Raw genomic sequence first — 21,086 nt, 5'->3', positions numbered from 1 at the left:
ACGCCCCGACCTCCAAGGCCCCCCCACACACACACCCGGCCCCTCCCTGGGAACCGTGCAGCGCGCCCACTAGAGCAGGCCCCGCCGCCCCCCGCCCACTAGAGCAGGCCCCGCCGCCCCCCGCGCCCACTAGAGAAGGCCCCGCCGCTCCCCGCCCCCTAGAGAAGGCCCCGCCGCTCCCCGCGCCCACTAGAGAAGGCCCCGCCGCCCCCCCCGCCCACTAGAGAAGGCCCCGCCGCTCCCCGCCCCCTAGAGAAGGCCCGCCGCCCCCCCCCCACTAGAGAAGGCCCCGCCGCCCCCGCCCACTAGAGAAGGCCCCGCCGCCCCCGCCCACTAGAGAAGGCCCCGCCGCCCCCCCCACCCACTAGAGAAGGCCCCGCCGCCCCCCGCCCCCTAGAGAAGGCCCCGCCGCCCCCCCCGCCCACTAGAGAAGGCCCCGCCGCTCCCCGCCCCCTAGAGAAGGCCCCGCCGCTCCCCGCCCACTAGAGAAGGCCCCGCCGCCCCCCGCGCCCACTAGAGAAGGCCCCGCCGCCCCCCGCGTCCACTAGAGAAGGCCCCGCCGCCCCCGCCCACTAGAGAAGGCCCCGCCGCCCCCCGCGCCCACTAGAGAAGGCCCCGCCGCCCCCCGCGCCCACTAGAGAAGGCCCCGCCGCCCCCCGCGCCCACTAGAGAAGGCCCCGCCGCCCCCCGCGCCCACTAGAGAAGGCCCCGCCGCCCCCCGCGCCCACTAGAGAAGGCCCCGCCGCCCCCCGCGCCCACTAGAGAAGGCCCCGCCGCTCCCCGCCCAGGGACGCTTTCTGGATCGCCCTCCCGGAGGATGATTTGACTGATCATCAAATCCTCTCTACTAGGGCCAGACCAAGCCTGGGAGCCAAGCAGCAAAGTTTCACAGCGCAACGGGGTCCCAAAGACAATGCCCTTTACATCAAAGGTCATCAGTGGACAATGGCTCGAGCAGCCTGCAGAGGCGTGGCGGGCAGAGTTTTCAAGAGCCGCCTCCCCAGGACCAGGGCTCGCAGCCCACGGAACTCTCCACCACCACTTCTGGAACCAGCTCCCGGTCCCCACTGAACAGGCCGCCATCCCCATGCCGTTCCTGCTGCTCCCAGCTCCGGCCACACCTGGTGGGGGCACCCTCAGGCCGCGCATCACCCTCACACGTGAAGCACTAAGACTCTCTAGCATGTTCTGTCAGCCGAAGAACATTCGCTGGCCACCACCGAGGGCCGGAGGCACTGTGCTGGGACAGCAGCGCGTACGGCCCGCCTGCCGTCCGAGGACTTGGCACGTGCTCGGCAAGACTGACTGTTACAGGAGGACCAAGGACAGAAGAAACCAGCCATAGGCGTTATCAGCAGATGCCCTCTCACGAACGCCCGGCACACAGGAAACGCTCACCGGTCACTCATTCCTGTTACATCATCCCGTCCCACCTCAACCCCCCAGAAGCCCTGATGTCAACTGAAATGAACAGGCACTAGAGCCGAACACAAAACGAAAGCACTGAAGCACCTCCGGGGTGGTTGGGTTTCAAGGCAGTGGCCAAATGACCCCTGGTTTCAGCAGACTGTAGGGACGCAGGGCCTCAGGTGTCCAGGGACCCACCCAGGCCCCAAGGATGCTGCAGCCCCCAGCAGCAGGCACCGTGCTGTTATCTCCAGCTGGCGCCCCCCCTCCTCCGCAGCTCCCTGGGCGACGGACCCCTCCCCCACAGGCATGGCTAACCTCACAGAGAGGAATAAACACGCTGTCCAGAGGCACGTGCCTCATCCATGGGGAGAGCCCAGAACTCTGCTATCACTCAAGAGTCCAGCAGACAGAGGACGATGCCCAGTCACCATGCGTGCGCAGCGCTGAGCAGGAGAAGCTGGCATGGAGTTGGCACGTGGTTAATACGCAACTATCGCACAAGACCAGCCTCTGAGAAGTCAGGTTCGAAGACTGACCTAAAGAAATGAATCATCTCTACTGCATCCGCTGTGACGGCCGCTGAGGCACCGACAGGGCTGAGAAGAAAGAAAGGTGAGTGGGAGAGGCTGGAAAGATACAGTGCGCGCGCTGACAGGTGACAGGCCTGGACCTGGCGTCAGACAGAGCTAGGTCTCTGTCACTTACTAGCTGTCCATCCTAAACGAGTCTGCTGCCCACACCCCAACGAGTAAAAGAGGGGAAATCGTACTTATGAGCCCTAGGACGCTAACCCCGAAGCAGATGCAAATACAGGTGAGTGTCCTGTAGAGCCGTGCTGCAGTGGCACCCACAGAAGCCCTCACTTTTGTACGCTGCTCTCCGTGTACCTTCATCCACGCTGACCGCCACGAGGGCAAGGAGGCTGAGAGAGACCACGTCCCCACCAGAGCTGAGGCAGCAAAAAGCTCATCGAATCCAAGACCCACCAACTGCAGGGCCGTTGACTTCACCTAACGCTCAGGAGGAAAAATGTTAGCAAGCAAACCAGGAGGCACCATCCATGACAAGACGCAACCTGATTCCAGAGATGGTAAAATGTGAGCGGGAAGAAGTGCATTTTCAAATCAATGAGGCACGGTGCGAGGAGAAGCCCAGGGGGCCCTAGAGCTCAGGGTCTAGTCCTGACTGGGCAACGTCCAAGGCCAGTTTGAGCCCATGGAGAGATGGCGTCCAGCAGGGGCCGCTCTTCAATAACCCTGGACCTTGTCTGAATTCCAGGCTCCCTGTCCCTCATGGAGGTTCTCCTTCAGTGGATCTGGGCTAGGGACACGCTATGCGCTGGAAGGGGTAGACGGTAGAGGGTTCCTGCCGCCCACCAGCCAGCCCTCTCATGCCCCGCCCACTGCCATGCCCTGGGCTGAGAACGTGCAAGGTGTCTGTGCCTATGGCGCCCTGTGCCCGTCAGTGCGCAGAGCCCAGAAAAGCCAACAGGAAGGGTCTGCCCACCAGAGCCCCCCTTCTCCCCCTGGCCTCCGGCATCAGGACACCCCTTTGGTGAAGAAAGGCCCACCAGAACAGACGTGGGGATCCAACCCCGCACGCTCTGTGGTCCTCCCACACCTCACTCCCGGCTCGTCTCTCCTGCACACTTTCCCCGATTCTGATTCATCTTCTGAGTGTGCCGCTGCAGACCTCCAATTAGAACGGGGGGCTGGAGGCGTGCTAGGCAGCCTTTCCCTAAGTTGGCTGTGACTCAGCCTGGCAAAGCCCCAAGCGCCGTTACAGCGGCCGCCTTCTGCCCCTTTATTAGCTCGGCGAGCAGCAAAGACCAGTAATCACAGGCTCCAATCAACGCTCAAAGCACATTCGCCAGCACCTCCCGAGACCTAGAGACCTAGAGAAAGAACAGGCGCGCAGCTCCTTTTTCCCAGCTCGGCAAAGTTCATTTGCATTTTGAGCAACGGGGACACGGGTGGGACTCCGTGGCTGGTGAATTATGCACTCCAGGATTTCTGAAGCCTATTAAGAAAGGAGAGCCTCCGTGGGTAGCGAGCACGATGCAGCTCCGGCCACCCGTCTCCCTCCTCCCGCCCTCACTCAACACATCTCACTTATTTTATAACTCAAGGCATCCAACTAGGCAGGGGTTTTAAAGCTTCCCATTTCTGAGGCTAGAGAGCCAGGGGGCTGAATGCCTGACGATCAGGCTACAGCGACAGCCACTGCTCTCTGAGGCCCACCAGCTGCTTCTGATAACCTATTTTACCATGATAGGAAAGGATTGCAGGGCTGTCTATGCCCAAATCCCCCAGAAAATAGGATTTCAGCCTTTTTAGATAGTGGTTCCATTAAGCTCTGGAGAAAGGAGTGGAGGAGACACCGGGGGTCAGGGGGTGGGGAGAGAGGCCCCCGCCCGGCTCCAGCTGCCCCTTCCAGTCCCAGAGCCCCCAGTGTGTGCAGGTCCAACATCCAACATCCTGAGAGAATACGAGGAGCTTAAGGAGGCTCGGGAGTCAGAGGGAAAAGGCGCTAGTTACTGAGCAGGGGCAGGGTGCGCGCCCAGCACGGTGGGTGTACAGGGAGCAGCGGCTGAATCAGTCAATTCACGACACCAAGCCCGTGGCTTTGGGGGGTAAGCGCCTCCACCCTGAGCAGCGAACGCTGCTGGAGGAGGGAATCGTTAGTCGGGGAAGGTCAGGTCATCACTCGCCAAGTAAATGACTAGGGGAAGGGAAAGAATAAATAACAACCCATGACCTGATAAAGGGTTCGTCTACATCGGCTGACTCATTCCAGAACTGAGGCCAAAATCAGGGTTAACTGCAACAGGGCCGACACGATAATTACGTGTTTTTTGGTTTTTGGTGTTTTTAAAAGCCACCAACTCCTTTCCTTAGAGCCACACACAAAATCCTGCAGGGAGCTCTTTCCTGGAAGTAGAAATGCGTCCTCGGAGAGCCCCACTGATGCAGGCAGCCTTGTAGCCCACCGACACCTGCCTCAAACCGAGCAGGAGAGCCGACTGGCATTTCTTCCCAACCCCGGGGGCTGAGGATGGAAACGTGGTCGCGGCGGTGTACTCTTGTCCTGGAGGAAAGACCGCGGATGCGGGAGAGCATCTCCACGCTCACCCCTGCGCCAGTTCTTGCTGAATAAAGATAGTCACCTTCGCACAAAAGCAGGGTCGCTCATGGATACAAAGTAAACCGCAGTGGAGACAGTAAAAGCCACACTAAGGGTCTCTGCCGCGCAAACCGAGATTCCACGAATGTTATTAAAATCTATTAAGGGGATTTTGGCCTCCGTGAAACCTAAGGAAAGATTATTAAAGGAAAAAGGACCACAGCTGTCTCTCTACCTCCGTAAATGGCTCTTTCAAGCAACTGTGTTTCTGGACAGCCTCACCCCGGAGGAAGTTGAGGCTGTTAAAAATTCTGCAAAGCAAATGACTAGGATCATGAGAATCTCTGAAGCGTCGTGCTCTAAACACCATCTCAGGAAGACCAACAGATGCCGGTCTCAGCCTCAGTGAGACCCATCGAAGCAAAATGTCACTTCTTCCAGCCCCAGAGGGAGTCCTCAGATGACACCTTGTCCATGCTCCTCCTGTGGCCCCCCCGCCCCCCCCAAAGACAGAGTGCCTTGGAGTTCCACTGTCACAGCAGCTGGATGTTTTCACTCTCCACTACCCAACACTCTCTTTGTTATTTCCCCTATGGAATCTGTTTCCATCAATGCCTAGGGGAAAAACTGGGAGTGCCTTAGTTTGCTCTGTCTCTCTTGGGGGGAAAAGAAGCTGTCCTCAGTTATCACACTAAGTACGTGTCATTCTACCCAGACGCAGAGGCAGCTGTCACAAAGCCCGTGGGGCCTCACGTCAGATCAATAAGCAACTTCTACCTGGCTTTTGCAAATACGAATACTTCAAAGACCCCAAACTGGAACCCCGAGGTATAAACCTTCTCCATAGAACCACATCTGCTGCAAACTCTTCCAGAAAATAAACTGGGAATTCTAAAACAGGAAGTCAACCATTTAGGCTTATAATTCCAGAGAGACACAACTTCACTCTTGAGACCAAAACTGCTGCATTTGTTGTGAAGCCGCAGTTACGTCCCAAGCAGGCGCTCCCTTCATGATGCTTCTTCGCTCCTGCGTTTACAGCATGGAAAATCCGACCTCCCACCAACGGTTGGGGGTGCCCACTGTGCTGGGGACCAGTCGGGCTCCGGAGACTCAACAGTAAACAAAACATACCTGTCCCCAAAGGGGCTTCAGCTCATCTCCCCTTTCCTGACTTTAAAAGGAAGAGTCGAGCCTGTTTTTCAGGAGAAAAAGAGATTCTTCTAAGAGAACCAAAAAGTTTTGAGCCTTGTAAGCCCTTAAAACGTACTAGCACTTAAAATTAGCTCCTCGGACAGACAATTTGTCTTTGCACTTTCACACAATGAAGACGGCTCAGGGGAAGGGCGAACTGTGCCTTGCCAACCAAGCAAGCATCGGGAACCACCGGGGAGAGCTCATCTCAGGAGGCAGCATCTCATTCCATCCACTCTTTGCACTTCTGTTTGGCAAAGGGGCAGAACGGGAGATAAGGAAGTTGTCCCCCAAATCTCTGCTACGGACTTCGATCCTCGGCCCCAGGCCACCCTGCTCCAAAGGACCAGGAAAGGGGTCCACATTATAGAGTTTCATGTGGGAAGAGAGGAAAGTATCAGAACAGGAATCATCACATACAAAAAACAGCAGGAACAATAGCCCATCACAGATTTACAGAACTCACAGTCCCACTTATGACACATTTATTCTTCCCTCGCCCTTACGTTGTTTATTAAACATTTATTCCTGGTCCTGAGCTTGGCTGACCAGGACCTGAAAACTTGTTAAAACACCATCAGGATCATGCCAAGAAGCCTTTAAGTAGTCTAAAAAAGGCACGTTGTTTGTGTCTGTCTTGACAGACCGGGAGTATATTCCGCAGGCTTAAGAATTTCAGTTCCATAAGCACATGCTGGCACCTGGCGTACCTGGGAGTGGGGAGGGCGTGGGCGAGAGCGGCCAGCCCCCGGCAGCCCTGACGGAGCTGACCACAAGGCCCGAGGGTCCCAGCCCCTCCCAGGGAGGAAAGAACGGGCAGGGGTAGAGGGCGGGGGGAAGATGCTTATTTAACATTTACTGCAAAAGCCGGAATTACAAGGAGGCACCCCTGGCGTGACATGTTTAGGAAGCGGAGGGGTGGATTATATATACATACACGCGTATACATATATACGTACATACACGCACACACATACACACTCATGCATGCATGTGTACAACACATTTAGGAATTGTCAGGGGAAATATACATCTACACACATCTACATACATGTGTATGGATGTATACACGCGTGTGTATGTACACACACGTGTATATAGATATGTGTATGTTTTCCTCCTGCACTTCCTAAGTGTGTCCTACATGGGTGTGTGTGTGTGTGTGTAGGTTTGTGTGTCCATGTATATTTCCCCCAGACACTTGAGTGTGTAGCTATACATACGTACGTACATGTGTCTATACATATACATACACAGGCTGTGGAGTGAGGCGGCCCTGCATTTTCATCGTTGGAACACATCTCTGCCGAACGAGCGTGTGACCTTGAGTAAGTTATTCAGCACCTATAGCTGCTCATTTGCAGAATTGGGTCCGTAATACCTATGCCTCACAGGACTGTCGATGGTGAAAAGGAGCGCTGGGTGACTCCACTGTGCACAGCACGAGGCGCACAGTAGGTGCACAACAAGGAAGCGTCTCCCGTGCCCTGTGGAACCATTTGAGGTGTATTAGCCACACCTCAGAATTTAGATACCTGAGGCACAGAGCGATGGGGCAAGCGGCCTGGAATCGTAGCAAATTAAAACCACTTCCGGGACTCAATCCTTCATTTTCTAAATCGTTCATTGAACAACCAAGACACTGAACCCCTTGCTCTTCTCCATGGACCGTGTGGGCAGCTGGGACGAGCCAGCAGACAACCACGGGCCTGGCCCTCGAGGAGCTGCGGGCCTGGTGGCGGGGAAGGCGCTAAGTCTTCACTTGTGCAGGACTGGTGACGCCACGGGTATGGCAGCTCCTGGGGGTCGGACGCCTCAGACCCTGGAAGGGACAGAAGCCGAGAAGAGCCGGGAACCAGACTGGCCCCTCCTACAGGGGCCAGGCCCAAGGGGAGGGCCGGGCCCTCGGGCCTGGGTGCGCAAGGCCATCTGCAGGGCCCCAAGGCACGGGGACTCCAGGACATGACTGGGGGGAGCCCCCCTGGCAGCCGTCACAACAGGAGGAAGAAAACGTCTCCTTCGAGGAACAAAGGCCAGAATGTCATTCAGCCGAGCACCCTCTGCTGGGCCTTGGGCGGCCGCGGCGCCTCCAGCCCGGTTCCAGCCGGCACCTCCTGGGCTTCAGAGCTCAGACGGCGGAGGAAAGCCCTCCCAGGGCCAAGCCAGAGCTGTGTGGACTCGCTGGAGGTTCCGGAAACACACTGGGGTGTTAATGATTTCGAGAAACTCGCAGCAATGAACGCACTAGCCTCTTGACGACCCGAGACTCCCAAGGACGGCAGCCCCAACCCCGGGCCCCGGCCACGCACCCTCCACCCCGGCCCCGGGTGCCCCGGGCTGGCTCCCGAGGATGGCAGCCAGCCTGGGTGCCCCCACTCCTGCCGACAGGGGTGAGGAAACGGGTGAGCCATGCGGGGGCACCGACACTGCTGCAGCCCAGGGCAGCCCCCTTCCCTCCCCCCCCACCCCGCCCCCGTCCCGGAAGCACACGGTGGCCGCCTGCGCTCCATGGAAACACCCGCATCAGAGAACCACCACCGGTGGATACGGGCAACAGGAGCGCAACTCTTCTCAGAAAGCAAGCAAGCAAGCACGTGGTCAGAAGACGGCTGCGGCGAGGGCTCAGACGAGGAAGCGATTCGGCACAGCCGGGGGCATCTGAGCCAGGGCGGGGCGAGTGGACTCGCTTAATGACTGGGTCTAGACACCAGCTCAGCTAGAACTGCAGCCCCATTCTGGAGTGAAAGCTACCCCGCCCACCGCCCTGCCTCACCTTGGGCTCAGGAAGCAGATTCCTGGAAACACCCCGGCAAATCCACAAGCTACACAACTCACAACTCACGCCCACGAAGTCTAAAGAGATGCTGTCTCACAGGAGGGGCCGCACACTGGATAAAAGCAGACAGACCAAGTGACGGGGAAGAAAGAAGACTGACTCGGCGGGGGCTGACTCGACAGAACCTACATTGCCTCCAGACAGGCCTCCAAACCTCCCAATCCCACGAACTACCCCATGCAGTTCAAGTCTGTGCTAAAAAGAGTGAGTGTAAGGGTTTGAAGTTTCTGGAAGAAGGAAGTTATTCCAAATCTCTACTATGAACATCTGCTCACCAGAATACAAACAAGAAGATTCAGAATTTACTCCGGTATTAACTACTAAGAATTATGTACTTCTTTTTACATGATACACTCATACATATCAACTCATTTTTACCCCTGAGACCTTAGTAGAATTAGTATCATTATCTGTTTTATCGATGCCAAACCTAACGACTCAGTAATGTAAAAGCCGCCTGAAATTGCCAGCCAGTTAAATATCAGTGACACAATGTACATTTGGTAATGTTACTGTAACTTTCCACTATTAAAAAGATATTCTAAACTTTGCTGATATCAAGCAGAGATTAAACTATGATGTTTCATTTTCATGTTAAAATATAAGAAATCGCAATATTCACAATAGCCAGAAGGCGGAACTACGCCAACTGTCCACCAACGGATGAATGGATACATACAGTGAAATATTATTCAACCTTAAAAAGGAAATTCTAACACATGCTACATCATGGATAAACCTTGAAGACGTTATGCTAAATGAAGTAATATACCAATCACAAAAGGACAAATATTCTATGATTCCACTCATATGAGGTCCCTTTAATAGTCAAATTCATAGGAACAAAAAGTACAGTGGTGGTTCCCAGGGGCCGGGGTGGGATGTGGAGTTGGTGTTTAACGGGGACAGAGTTTCAGTTTTACAAGATGAGAAAGTTCTGGAGACGGATGGTAGTGATGGCTGCAGCAATAACGTGAACCTACTTAATGCCACTGAACTGCACGCTTAAGAACAGTTAAGGAATATTTTATGGTATGTATGTTTTACCACAACTTTTGTAAATTTTTAAATATTTTTAAAAAGAAAATGAAAAAAGGTAAGGAAATCTACTTGGTTCACTGAAAACTGATAATCTCAATATGATAAAAATTGTATCTCGGGGCTTCCCTGGCAGCGCAGTGGTTAAGAATCCACCTGCCAATACAGGGGACATGGGTTCGAGCCCTGGTCCGGGAAGATCCCACATGCCGCTGAGCAACTAAGCCTGTGCGCCACAAGTACTGAGTCTCTGCTCTACAGCCCACATGCCACAACTACTGAAGCCTGCGTGCCTAGAGCCCGTGCTCCACAACAAAAGAAGCCACCGCGATGAGAAGCCCGTGCACCACAACAATGAGTAGCCTCCGCTCGCCGAAACTAGAGAAAGCCTGCACACAGCAACGAAGACCTAATTCAGCCAAAAAAAAAAGAAAGTATCTCCTGAGCAAGTACACAGTGTTTTAACAATTTGGATCAATGGTTCATTAAATTAAGAGTTTGGTGTGTAAGGTCTCCCGTGATCCTGGGTCTGAGCTGTGAAATGCCAGACGAGCCCTTTCATTTTTGGTTACTTTCCTTCCCCCCTTCCCAGACGCAGCTTTGGACGGTAACTCAGTATGATCCTGATGTTCTCATAACATATTTAATGAGAAAAGGGAATCATTCTGTTTGCTTCTAAACAAACCATTCAGACAGAAATGAAAGAATTACTCATCCCACAGAATCTGTTTACCATCTGCTGCTGAAGGGAAGTCTTCACTGAACTGGAGGACCTCTGCATGAATTAGACCCAAAAAGAAAAAATGCCTTCGAGGTTTCAAATCTCTTTGATTCTGTGATTGTACATACTTCAGACCAAACCGAGTCTAGCTTTGAGAAGAGAAGGGATATTAAGGAGACTCAACAGGGACAGCAGCTCCCAGCCCGGCACCCCCAGGCTGCTAAGGATTACCAGGGAAGGCTGGAAAAATGGAATTAATTGGGAATTAAGAAGGACTTTGCCTAATAGATTAAAAAAAACTTCAAATAAGATGAGGGTCAAAGGCAGACACATTTAAGAGGTCCTGGTGAGCAAGAGGGAGGGACGGAGGGACGGAGGGACGGAGGGACGGAGGGACGGAGGGAGGGAGGGAGGGACGGAGGGAGGGAGGGCCGGAGGGCCGGAGGAGGGGAGCGAGCCCCATCCCCGCCCTCAGCAGTAAGCAGCCATCCCTTCTCACAGTTACCTGCCGCTCGGGATTCACATTGACAAGATCCTCATATTAACAAACATCACGATGAAATCACTGAAGCAAATGACTGATCTGCACTGATAAGGAGTTCTTTAGTCATAATTATCACACATAAGTACGTTTTTAATATGTTTGGTTCAGTAATTAAAATCTTCTTAAAGGGGATAATTTTCTACCATGGCTCAACCTAAATCGGCAGGTCCTAGAATGAGCAGACTCCACAGACGTAGTTGGTGTGTAGTTCTTCTTAAAACGGACAGCCAGCGGGGCAGGGGCTGGCACGGCTCAGTGAGAAGTCACTCCAGCAAACACTCCTTCTGACACAAGGCTGAGCAGGGGCCTCGCTCTGCACGCTGCGTGCCACTCTACTGCGAGAAAACAGCCGCGGTTTCCTGCCTCTCAGGGCCCTGGGGCCACCCTGTCCTCCTGGGGTGGCACCTGGCGGGGGCGGAGCCTCTGCTCCATCCTCCCGGGGCCCCTCTCGCCCCAGGGCAGCTCGGAGGCTCCCTTCTCTGGTGCAGCAGCCTGGACGGCTCAAGGCCGGCGGCTGGGCTCAAGGAGAGCAAAGGGCGGCTGCCAGGCCTCTCACGGCGGGGCCACGCCAGCCTGGGGTCACACCACCTCCCGCCCCCCCCCCCCGCAGCCACTGGGCAAGGAAGACACCAGAAGGCTGGTGGATGGGGAAGCGGCGGGCAGAGCGCACAGGCAGGGGGGAGAGGGGGCTGCTGGGACAGGGCCGGACGGCCTCTGCCACCACGGGCACTGGCGTGGCCGTGTCCCGCAGGCCACTTCCCCCCAGATCTCTCCCAGCAGGCGGCTGGTCTGAGTGGGCGCCGGGCAGAGCGCAGTGGAGAGGGTCGATCCGGGGCCGGCACGGGTGGGCTCCAACCCCACCACGTCCACGCGAGTGCCAAGGCAGCCCATATAGCCTTCTCCACCCGGCGGACACTTCATCCACAACCTGGGGATGACAGCACCACCTCGCAGTCTCATAAGGACTAAATGTGCTCACGCACACACAGGCGCGCACACGCACACACATGCGCACACACAGGCATACACACAGCTTTAGCTTTAAGAGCACGCGGGCGCTGGCCCTGCTTGCAGTGAGCGCTGCTTTTCATTCGCCGCTGCAGGGGTCACACTGTAAGCCCATCCAGGGCAGCAAGGGCAGCCACAGACCCGGGGGCCACCTGCTGCAGCAGCTCCCCGCCGGCTGGGGGCCTGGGGAAGAGCCAGGCTCTACCCAACCCCTGGAACCAGAGGCGGAGGGGCGATTCAGAAGCCAGAGCATCTGGAACAGAGGCGCCGGCATAGGTCACCATGAAAACCCAGGGACCATGGACTCTGCGAGGGGCTCCAGCCCGAGAGCCGTACCTGCATCTCTTTATTTAATCCTCGCCACCACGAAGGGGGCTGCAAGCACACCGGACGCAGGGTTAGATTCTGCATGTCTCAGCCTGTTTCCCGTCTAAAAAGCGGGAATAACACGTACCAGGCACCTAACCACACTCAGGGTCAGCCCCCGCCCGCCCCATCTTTATCGCTCCTCCCCAAATTGTCAGGCTCTGACTGTTTATGTCTCTTCTGATAGTTTTTAGTTCTACCAGATATATTCCTTTGAACATAAGCTCTCCAGATGTTTCGGGAAAAGCACATGTATTTCGATCCGAAGAACCGTAACGCTATGATCGCCCCCATTTAATAACTGGAGAAGCTAAGGTTAGAGAGATGAAGCACCTCACGTGGCCAATAAATGGTGCAGGGTGGATTCAAACCCACTTCTCAAAAGCCTGCCCTCTTAGCAACACGCTTTGCTGCCTGTGAGGAGTGAAGTGACATGGAGGCTGAGGGATGCAGCCCACGTTGCCCTTGACCAGGTCAGAGCTGCGGGTCTGGCCACTGACAGAGGCACCATCTCCCCTCCACAGACCTGCCTTCATACGACAATGACCCGATGCTCCCAGCCTCGGCTCAGCTGATAAGGAGTTCTTTATTTTTATCATATTGAGATTATCAGTTTTCAGTCAACCAAGTAGATTTCCTTACCTTTTTTCATTTTCTTTTTAAAAATATTTAAAAATTTTTAAAAATTGTGGTAAAACATACATAACATAAAATACTGATTTTATTAAATCAGTATAGGTACTGATTTAAATAAATGGCCACGTCTGCATCTCTCCATCTGGTGTTTGGTATTTTTTTCCCCAACGCCATTAGGATGTTCACTGATCTTAATTAAAGTCTACGAGATTCTTATCAAGTATGAGGGCTAAGAAAATGTTCATTGTTCACAAGAAATGCTTCATTTTATTAGAAAATGAAAGCTATGCAGCCACCACGGTTCCCACGTGCTTCGGCTACCAAGATACAAGCTCGCGTTGCACTGAAGAACCGGCCCTGGTCTCTTGGGTGCAGGCCCGCTGAGAGGCATGTGTACACAGCCCTGCTCGGCCGGCTCTCTGGGGCCCGGGCTCCTGCTCTGTCAACGGGGACCACAACCACCTTCCCCCGAGGGTTACGCTGAGTACCAGACTCAACACAGACAGGAACACCCCCAGGACCTGCCCAGGGAGACACTCAGTACCGGTGCCCCTTCACCCTTTCTTCTCCATCCTCTTCTTTTCTTCCTCTCCTTTTTCTGCCTGCCCTACCCCTCTCCCCCATTATATGGCCCTAGATTTTTTTTTTTTGGTATGCATTTATCCATAATTCTTGAGTATTAACCTATCAATATTCTATAATCCAGTTTAAAATCCTCAAATTTAAACAAATTTATACCAAGGCTTTGACTTAGCTTGTGCTAAATCATTTTTAAAATTTGTAGTTTTATTTTATTATAAAAAGCTGGTACTCCTATACATAAATGAATAAGAACTCAAAATTCATCATACATTTACTTCACTCATTAGCTTGACCTTCTAGTAAATCTTCAGCGTCACTGATTCTGGCTGCTATATAAGGAGATCCTCCCTCGTCCGGGTGATTTAAAAGCATAACTCATCGATGAGCATCTCGTACTTTTCCTTTATTAGCAGTAGGGCTTACACCTAGTATTAATGCTGCTTCCCGCTTTGCCATCTGGGGTTCAAACCCACCTCTGTAATAGCCACCACTGAAGGCAGATTTCGGTAGACTTTGAAAAACTTGTTTTCCTTGAGGCTCCATGTGTTTCGTGGCTTGCAAAGCGTAACGGCCTGCAACCCCTGCAGCAGCAACGCTCAGTCCAGTTGCTACCACCGTACTGGCCGTGGTTCCCGCTGGGCTCCCAGGCGCCACCTGGAGCGCGGCTCATCCCAGCCCACCCACCAACTCTACGCCTCTACCACAAGGCCGGCCCTAGATCTTTGGACTCTTGTTCTAATGAACCTGTGTTTACACATAATATGCTTTTTTCCCATAAAGTGCCTCAAATCTTTTCAGAAGTATACGTAGCTTAAGTACACAACAGCCATCATCTAGAAGTGGAAGGAAATTTCAGAGCTGTCCCATAACGGACACAGAAGTGGGAGATAAGGTGGTACGACGTCACCCTCCAAAAATACAGCCAAAGAGAACCCACAGAATGAATGATGCGCGCCATCTGTGGCCATCTTTCCAGGAAACAGCTCACTCTATCGCAAAGAAGAACTGAAGCAAAACACCCAAGGAATGTAAGGTAGGCTGTAATCTAACCATAATGCATTTGGGAAATAGTTCTGCTGACTGCTTACTGAAGAATGTTAAGAAGAATGCCAGATGCGTCCGTCAGGATCCGATTTCTAGAATTCAGACAACGGACAAGCTTTTAAACAGAGGCTTCACCGTCAATCGTTAACTCGGTATCAAGCTGTTAACTAGGTAACTGAAAGGGCACGAGGAAAACTCTGAGGCATCAGGCGGGCAGCGAGTGCAGGAAGCAGCCACCACCCCTGGGCTGGAGGGAACCAAGGGAAGAAGTGGAATCAGTGGAATCAGTGAGCCTTACAAACGCAGAGGGAGGGCCTGAGCTGCCCCGAGAAGGGGGTCTGCTCAGCTGGCGCTGGGGTCTCTAGGGTGGCGATGAGGCTGTTTCTTTCTGTGCTGGGAGGAGGGCACAGCGCGTTCTCCGGGGCAGCTAAGGGGGAGGCGTGTCCCCGGGGGCTGCTCCGGAACGGGGGAACAGAGAGGAGGGACCAAGCCCCTTCCCTGCCTACCGGCCCGGCTGGTGCTTGGACCGCCGCCCGTCCCCGAGGGCACAGACGTGCTGTGCAGAGTCCTAGCTCCGGCGGCACAGAGGGGAGCCTAGAAGGATTTGGAGCTGAGACAACAGTTTAACAAGCTACGCACTGGGTTTTTGAAAAATGGATCTCCATCAGCACCCTAGGGAGAGGGTATTGATTCTATGCACGGAAACATCCCCAGAATGAAGGCTGATCCAGCTTCCATAGAGGGAGGGGAAACATGCCTAGGAGAACAGCTGCTCGCCCAGCGGCGCTGGTTCCCTGAGCACACGCACCCCGGAGCCCTCTCCCCCAGGCTCCGCTCCCATCAGCAATTCATGACCCAGAATCCTTATTTACCAACATTTTACAATACTGGTTCATGGAAACCCTGCGCTTTGATTGATAACCTTCTAGATGAACTAATACCATCTAGTTTCCAAACCTATGAAACCCAGAGACCCAGGGTGATTCTCTCTTTAAGTTCTGTCTGAAACAGCTCGCTGGCCTCTCTTTACCCACTGGAAAACGGACCAGTGGGTAAAGAGAAGTCTTTTGAAGAAAATAATCACGTAAGCCTCGACTGTTTCTACAAATGTGTTACACACACACAATGGTACAGACAGAAGTAAAGAAAACAGACAAGGAACTCCAACTTCCCCCTGGAAAACCTACCTCGCCATTTGTAAATTCTGTGCAGTTTATTATCCTCCAACAGAGGAATGAGCCCAAGTCCAGGGATGTCAGAAACCTCGGAAGGGCAGGTACTCCACACGCCCCCTCACATCCAGCCCGCACCACCTGATCCTTCCCGAGCGAGGGTCTCGGCTACTGGGCAAAGGACCCTGCTGGACAGCCTCCACTTTCACTCAAGGGGGCACGTGCAGGGCTATGGGGAGAGCAGACGGGGTGCCGTGCGGGGCGCTGCGTGTCACCCACCGATTCCAGGTCAGACTGGAAGGGATGGCTCTGTTCATTGCCCTGAGTGGCTCGCAGGACACTAATGACCAGAGTCCTCTAATCATGAAAAAGTTCCCAGTGCTTCCTTCCAATCAGCTGGTACTTGATCCAGAGTTTTCCTTGAGAATTACATCCACGTGGCCACTGACCCTCACACACGGGGTCATACCTCCCCCTGCAAACAACAACGAAAACAGAGCAACCCCAGATTAAAGTAAGGTAGGAAAACAGAATCCAAGATTGCTCGACTACCGAACACCTCAGGTCACTCCGGATATTCATTCAGTCCAGCAAGGAAGCTGTCGTTTCTTTAAGCTCCAAACTGTCATTTTCATATCTGTTGTTCGTTACTTTTACTGTAAACAGTAAGCTTCTCAGAGCCTCCTGAATACGTGCTTATGACAAGAGCACCACTCAGTAATCCAACGGGCACTTCACTGTATGCCCATCAATATTCATCCCTGAATATAAAAGCAAGCACCCAAGTCTTCCAAAAGAAAGACCAAACTCAAGCTCAAAGCCCTACAAAATAGACCAAATATATATGTGAGGACTCCATGCGTTTTCTTCTTCCCCTCTCTGGCCGAGTGGCATGCGGGATCTTAGTTCCCCAACCAAGGATCGAATCCATGCCCCTTGCAGTGGAAGGGCGGAGTCTTAACCACTGGGCCACCAGGGAAGTCCCTGGACTCCATGAGTTTTTAAAAACACGGCTCAAGAGCCGATGTTCTGATTTAACTGGCCTGGGGTAGGTTCTAGGCATCTGTATTTTTTAAATCTCCCTAGTTGTTCCTAACATGTGGCCAGATTGAAAACCACTGGTCTACAGTGTAAATTGGGGGGAGCGGGGCGCAGCACCCAGGCTGGGCGGGGGAAGGGGGGTAAAAGGATGAAAGACACAAGCTGCAAGGAAAACCGACGAAGACCCAGGGGAGAAGGACCAGGGCGAGAAGAGAGAAGGTGACAGCAGCCGGTCTGAGGCTACTGCAGTCCTGAGATTTCACTTTAATGCAGCAATGTGAGTGCAATCAACAGGCAAAGTCCTTCACCCTGCAGATTTTTCATATGTGAAATTCAGTGATTAGGGCTGGTCATCAGATGAGACGGCTCTTAAAATATGAACCCTAAGCACGCCTGTGTGCTGGGTTCGAAGGGGCTGTGCGTCCGGCACGTGAAAGAAGAGCGCGGAAACCAGGACCCGGCTGGGGGCCTCCACCTGCACCTCTGCCGGCACCTTCCCAGGTGAAACAACGTGGCTCCCTGGGATGGAAGAAAACGTGCTGACCTCCACAAAACAACTTTGCATTTCTAACGAAACTTGCCGTGTACGCCTTTTTTGGCCAGAAAGAAGGAAAGAGGTAGGCACATGTCGGCATCTGTGTGCACACGTGTACGTGTCTCTAGCTGCAGACACAAAACAACTTTCCAGCAGCTGAATTAAGGTGCGAGCACACACACGCGCGCAACACACACACCCCACCCCCCTGCACACACACAATGTCCGGAACACTTTTACCGATGGGCAAAGGGTTAAGAGGCAACACCTCACCTAATCCTGGTAACAGCCCCGTGAAGTAGGCCCTGTTCCTGTCTCCACCTCGCAGACTGAGGTGACAAGGTCTTGGAAGGGCACCTGTGCGAGGACACAGCAGGAAGGAGGGCTGAGACTGGATCCAGGGGGATCCAGGGACCAGGCGCCCTCCGCCCCCTCCCCCAGGGCACACTCAGTGTCCCACAAGCACCAGGGCAGGGCAGACACAGAGCTGGGAAGACAGGGCTGTGCCCTGAGCAAGCCGTTATTAATGACAAGTTATGACCCGCTCCAAGAGATCCCGCCCAGAGAGCCAGGCTACAACTGAATCCTTGTTGCTGCAAAAGTTCTGTGCTGTATGTGGGTGAAACGAAGGAGGAGGAACAAGGGGTGAAAAGGAAAATAAATCTCCTGAGCACGCAAAGAAACCCGCTCATTTTACAGCTCTTTTCCTCCTCGGCCGATGAAGAACCCCCCCCCCACCAAAAAAATGTAAGAGAGAGAAAGTCTGATGTTCGAAGGGTGAGTTGTCTTGCTGTAGGAAGTCCTCCCCTCCTATGCTGTCCTCCCGTCTCTCTCCCCTGGACCTATGCATTTTTCCAACCCCCATGCCCACGACCAAAGGACTGGGAGAATAGCTAGGAGAAGCCCTGCTAGTTCTTAGAGGCCGAGCTGACCACTTAGCTGCTGCACCACTAACCGCCATGATGCCCTCTCGCTAAATTCTCGCTCCAACGACGCCAGATGCCGTCGGCTCACAGGACTCTGTGCCCCCCCCTCCAAATAACTGAGGGCACAATTTCCTCAGTTCCTCCTCTCGCACCTCAGAACGCCAAGTCCCGGGATAAATCCTATCACTGGTTCTCTACAGTCCACGAAGGTGGACAAATCTCGCCGGTCCCTCGGCACGTCTGGCGGCACCCGCATTCCTCCCTCAACTTGGGAGGCTGGCTTCAGATCCTCCACAGGTCGCTTGCAGCGTTCCGACAGATGCTACCGAAGGGCCCGCTGCCTGAAGTGCGGACTGGGTGCCCACCCCCATGGGTTCAAAGTGTTGCCTAGAGGTGCCCCAACATTTCACAAACATAAATCCACCTCCATCTTGTCTGTCCAATGTCCCTGCAGCTCCAAGCCCCTACACCACCAGCCAGCAGTATATCCACAGTTTTACAAGTGCTCATCCAAGGCACAGAGCGTTAAAATGACAAGCCAGGGGTCGCTCCAAACACTCAGGAATGTAATGACACAAGAACAGCAGATGCCTAACCCCCAGGCTAGCGGTCTGTCCCCACACAGGCAGGCCAGGCTGCTCAGAACCCACTGTAACCAGGTGTCTGTCCAGAGATGACCGTCTAAACGTAGAAGCGTTTTACGATGATGAATCAGTGGAAGGAGGGTTAACAATGAAAAACTCTTTTCTAAACACAGCCGGAAGGGACTAGGCTGCTTAAACACAATTTAAATCCTATCACCCGCGACCTCTCTCCTGTCCCCAGAGTCCCTGCACAGCCCCCTGTCCTTAGACAAGGTGAAGCGGCAGCAACACCAATTAAGGGGCGATGATTTAAAAGCTTAACCTACAAACAGAGCCAGGCCCACGCAGCTGCAGCATCAACGCAGCGCCTCTGGAGGGAAAGGGGGACGCTGTCCTTGTCTTCAGGTCCACATTCTCGCTGCAAGTGCAGAGAAGCCAGATCTGCACCCAGAAATGACGGCGACTCCCTACGCTGAGCACTTCTGCCAGACCACGGCTGTCGCAGACGGGAGGCTGCGGCACAGTGGCTCTCTAACCCCAGGCTGTAACAGCGGCAGGAGCAAAGCCCAGGGGGGAGGGACGGCAGGGCCAGGACGTCTCACAACAGTGCAGAAGACCCTCTGCTGAGCCCAGGCTCGCGGCCCTTCTCACCACCACGACCCCACCAGTCTGAGCCTCGTCTCGCTTACCGATATTACGGAACACCAACCAGAGCACCAACGATGTGCCAGGTGCCAGGCCACACCCAGGGAACACGGCGACATGCACAAATAAATTCCTAAATGCATACCATGCCCCGAGCACCCTCTGACCCTGTGTGGCCCCTGCCCACCACACTTCTATTCGCTGACCTTTTTGCTTTAGACTGTCCAAGCACACCAAGTTCATTCTGGCCCCAGGACGTTTGCACATGACGTTCTCCATGCCTGGACAGTCTTCCACCACATCCTCATGGCTGGATCCTTCTAGTCATGAGCTCTCCCTCAAAGGTGCCCTCCTCGGTCCTTTGTGATGAGTCTGTGAGCTCCCTTGGAGCTCCACGTAGAGATACCCAATGCTGCCTTGGTGGCCCCCAACCCTCACCCCTCCCAGAACGCACGTTCCCAGGCCCTCATCTGCCTCACTCCCCTGACGGCCCTGGGGCAGGAGCATCACTGCAGCTGCTGCTGAATCTCCGTGGGGAAGCAGAGCTGAAAGGGGAGGGGCTGGGCAGGTGCCAGCCCCCAAGGCGCTCACAGTCTAGTGGATGCAGATGCCCAGCAGCCTGCGGAGTCCTGGGGGTCAACAGCGGCGCCTGGCGAGGGGCCCCTGCAAGCCCTGCTCTCTGCTGGACCAGCAGGATCTCGGAGATGCAGACCCCCCACCCACGCACACCTGGCCCAACATCCGAGGGCTGGTGGAGCAGAGCTCAGGCCCACCCACGGCTCCAACATCCCGGGTCCCTAATTAGCACTTAAAAGTGCATGGTCTGGGGACGTCCCTGGTGGCACAGTGGTTAAGAATCCACCTGCCAGTGCAGGGGACACGGGTTCGAGCCCTGGTCCTGGAAGATCCCACATGCCGCGGAGCAACTAAGCCCGTGCGCCACAACTACTGAGCCCACGTGCCACAACTACTAAAGTCCGCACGCCTAGAGCCTGTGCTCTGCAACAAGAGAAGCCACCGCAATGAGAAGCCCGCGCACCGCAAGGAACAGTAGCCCCCGCTCTCCGCAACTAGAGAAAGCCCACGCACAGCAGCAAAGACCCAACGCAGCCAAAAATTTAAAAAAAAAAAAAAAAAAAAAAAAGTGCATGGTCTGTGCATATAGGCCCCTGACTGTCAGCTGGGGCAACAGCTAGGTTTCTAGGCTTTGTCCACTGTTTCTACGTGTGCAGACCTCTGAAACTAGTACTCTCCTCACAGCTCCAACACTCCCTTCCCGGAATAAATAAGTAACCAAGAAAATACGGAAGGTACCAGAGCCAGACTGTCCCCCCGCTCAGCACTAAGGGGGAGGGGCATGGAGCACGGGGATCCCATGGGGGGCGGCTCTGAGGCCCCGGGAGGAGACTGCCCGCCGGAACATCTGCAAACTGCAAAGGCAGGACTTGAAGCCAGACACCCAGGAAACTACCATCCTACCAGCTTGCTCCATCACGCCCATTAACCCATTAGGTCTGCTTTGCTCTCGGTGTCCCTGGGAACGTACACTGCACTCTGGCCAAGTACAGTCTCTCTCTCTTAAACGTGCCCCAAACGTGACATTTCTGGCCCCACTCAGCACCACAGCTTCAACTTGAACAAACACAGGGAGCTTCCCAGGTCCACGGCAGGCCCGAGAGCG

At 54.3% G+C, this 21,086-nt stretch overlaps 1 protein-coding gene and 1 pseudogene across 2 annotated transcripts in view; both read right to left on the bottom strand.

Moving 5' to 3' along the window:
- The window catches only part of GALNT2 (polypeptide N-acetylgalactosaminyltransferase 2), a 181,086-nt gene that overhangs the window by 145,559 nt on the left and 14,441 nt on the right, over positions 1 to 21,086 (bottom strand). The gene's annotated exons all lie outside the window — the stretch shown is intronic.
- LOC132507175 (mitochondrial import inner membrane translocase subunit TIM14-like) lies at positions 13,735 to 18,211 on the bottom strand (annotated as a pseudogene).

Source organism: Lagenorhynchus albirostris, chromosome 16 (assembly GCF_949774975.1).
Source record: "Lagenorhynchus albirostris chromosome 16, mLagAlb1.1, whole genome shotgun sequence".
NCBI lineage: Eukaryota > Metazoa > Chordata > Mammalia > Artiodactyla > Delphinidae > Lagenorhynchus > Lagenorhynchus albirostris.
This window is presented reverse-complemented; position numbering and strand designations above follow the sequence as displayed.